Source organism: Symphalangus syndactylus, chromosome 12 (genome assembly GCF_028878055.3).
Source record: "Symphalangus syndactylus isolate Jambi chromosome 12, NHGRI_mSymSyn1-v2.1_pri, whole genome shotgun sequence".
NCBI lineage: Eukaryota > Metazoa > Chordata > Mammalia > Primates > Hylobatidae > Symphalangus > Symphalangus syndactylus.
Window position 1 is genome coordinate 12,003,810 of NC_072441.2, and position 3,153 is coordinate 12,006,962.

Genomic DNA, 3,153 nt, shown 5'->3' on the forward strand with positions numbered 1-3,153 from the left:
TTTTCAAATAAAACTACACAGAAGCATTCTGTGAAACTACCTTTTGATCTGTGCATTCATGTAACAGAGTTGAAGCTTACTTTTGATTGAGCATTTCTGAAACACTCTTTCTGTAGAAACTGCAGTGGACATTCGGAGCGCTAAGAGGCTTACAGTGGAAAAACGAATATCTTCAAATAAATACAACACAGAAGCATTCTGTGAAACTTCTTTCTGTTCTGTGCATTCAACAAAAAGAGTAGAACCTTACTTTTCATTGAGTCGTTCTGAAATACTCTTTCTGTAGAAACTGCAGTGGACATTCGGAGCGCTAAGAGGCCTACAGTAGAAAAACGAAAAACTTCAAATAAATACTACACAGAAGCATTCTGTAAAACTTCTTTCTGTTCTGCGCATTCATCTAAAAGAGTTGAACCTTACTTTTCATTGAGCCTTTCTGAAACTCTCTTTCTGTAGAAACTGCAATTGGATATTCGGAGCGCTAAGGGGCCTATATTGGAAAAAGGACTATCTTCAAATAAAAACTACACAGAAGCATTCTGTGAAACTTCTTTCTGATGTGTGCATTAAGCTAACAGAGTTAAACCATACTTTTGATTGAGCAGTTTTTAAACACTCTTTCTGTAGAAAATGCAAGTGGACGTTCGGAGCGCTAAGAGGGTAGTACTGGAAAAAGGATTATCTTCAAATATAAATTACACCGAAGCATTCTCTGAAACGTCTGTCTGTTCCTTGCATTCAACTAACAGAGTTGAACCTTAATTTGATTGAGCGGTTCTGAAACACTCTTTCTGTAGATACTGCAATTGGACATTCTGAGCGCTAAGATTCCTATATTGGAAAAAGGATTATCTTCAAATGAAAACTACACAGAAGCATTCTGTGAAACTTCTTTTGGATATGTGCATTCAACTAACAGATTTAAACCATACTTTTGATTGAACAGTTCTGAACACCCTTTCTGTAGAAATTTCAAGTGGACTTTCGGAGCGCTAAGAGGGTAATAGTGGAAAAAGGAATATATTCAAATACAAACTACACAGAAGCATTCTGTGAAACAACTTTCTGTTCCGTGCATTCAACTAACAGATTTGAAACTTACTTTTGATTGAGCCGTTCTGAAACACTCCTTCTGTAGAAAGTGCAATTGCACATTTTGAGCGCTAAGAGGCCTATATTGGGAAAAAGAATATCTTCAAATAAAATCTACACAGAAGAATTCTGTGAAACTTCTTTCTGATCTGTGCATTCAACTAACAGAGTTAAACCATGCTTTTGATTGAGCAGTTCTGAAACACTCTTTCTGTAGAAAATGCAAGTGGACATTCGGAGCGCTAAGAGGGTAATAGCGGAAAAAGGAATATCTTCAATTATAAACTACACAGAAGCATTCTCTGAAACTTCTTTCTGTTCCGTGCATTCAACTAACAGTGTTGAACCTTACTTTTGATTGATCAGTTCTGAAACACTCTTTCTGTAGATACTGCAATTGGACATTCTGAGCGCTAAGAGTCCCATATTGGAAAAAGGAATATCTTCAAATAAAAACTACATAGAAGCATTCTGTGAAACTTCTTTCTGATCTGTGCATTCAACTAACAGAGTTAAACCATGCTTTTGATTGAGCAGTTCTTAACACTCTTTCTGTAGAAAATGCAAGTGGACATTCTGAGCGCTAGGAGGGTAATACTTGAAAAAGGTGTATATTCAAATATAAACTACACAGAAGCATTCTGTGAAACATCTTTCTGTTCTGTGCATTCAACTAACAGGGTTGAATGTTACTTTTGATTGAGCCGTTCTGAAACACTCTTTCTGTAGAAATTGCAATTGGACATTCTGAGCGGTAAGAAGCCTATATTGGGAAAATGAATATACTCAAATAAAAACTACACAGAAGCATTCTGTGAAACTTCTTCTGATCTGTGCAATCAGCTAACAGAGTTAAACCATACTTTTGATTGAGCAGTTGTAAAACACACTTTCTGTAGAAAATGCAAGTGGACATTCGGAGCGCTAATATGGTAATAGTGGAAAAAGGAATATCTCCAAATAAAAACTACACAGAAGCATTCTCTGAAACTACTTTCTGATCTGTGCATTCTACTAACAGTGTTAAACCATACTTTTCATTGAGCAGTTCTGAAACACTCTTTCTGTAGGAAATGTAAGTGGACATTCAGAGCGCTAAGAGGGTAATAGTGGAAAAAGGAATATCTTCAAATGTAAACTACACAGAATCATTCTGTGAAACTTGTTTCTGTTCTGTGCTTTCAACTAACAGAGTTGAACCTTACTTTTGTTTGAGCCGTTCTGAATCATTCTTTCTGTAGAAACTGCAACTGGATATTCTGAGCGCTAAGAGGCCTATATTGGGAAAAAGAATATATTCAAATAAAAACTACACAGAAGCATTCTGTGAAACTTCTTCCTGATCTGCGCATTAAGCTAACAGAGTTAAACCATACTTTTGATGGAGCCGTTCTGCAACACTCTTTCTGTAGATACTGCAATTGGACATTCTGAGCGCTAAGAGGCCTCTATTGGGAAAAAGAATATATTCAAATAAAAACTACACAGAGGCATTCTGTGAAACTTCTTTCTGATCTGGTCATTCAACTAACAGAGTTAAACCATACTTTTGATTGAGCAGTTATGAAACACTCTTTCTGTAGAAAATGCAAGTGGACATTTGGAGCGCTAAGATTGTAATAGTGGAAAAAGGAATATCTCCAAATAAAAACTACACAGAAGCATTCTCTGAAACTTCTTTCTGTTCCGTGCATTCAACTAACAGAGTTGAAACTTACTTTTGATTGAGCAATATTGAAACACTCTTTCTGTAGATACTGCAATTGGACATTCTGAGCGCTAAGTGTCCTATATTTGAAAAAGAAGTATCTGCAAATAAAAACTACACAGAAGCATTCTGTGAAACTTTTTCTGATCTGTGCATTCAACTAACATATTTAAATCATAATTTGATTGAGCAGTTCTGAACACTGCTTCTGTAGAAAATGCAAGTGGACATTCGGAGCGCTAAGGGGGTAATAGTGGATAAATGAATACCTTCAAATATAAACTACACAGAATCATTCTGTGAAACTACTTTCTGTTCTGTGCATTCAACTAACAGTGTTGAACCTTACTTTT

The 3,153-nt window shown here is 36.0% G+C and overlaps 1 long non-coding RNA gene across 1 annotated transcript; it reads right to left on the reverse strand.

The window, feature by feature from the left end:
* Positions 1–249: 249 nt before the first annotated feature.
* LOC134734603 (uncharacterized) lies at positions 250–2,316 on the reverse strand. Its single transcript, XR_010117746.1, has 3 exons — positions 2,298–2,316; positions 1,103–1,172; positions 250–319 (listed from the first exon to the last, which is right to left on the reverse strand). It is a non-coding gene; the product is annotated as an uncharacterized lncRNA (long non-coding RNA).
* Between the last annotated feature and the right edge of the window lie 837 nt (positions 2,317–3,153).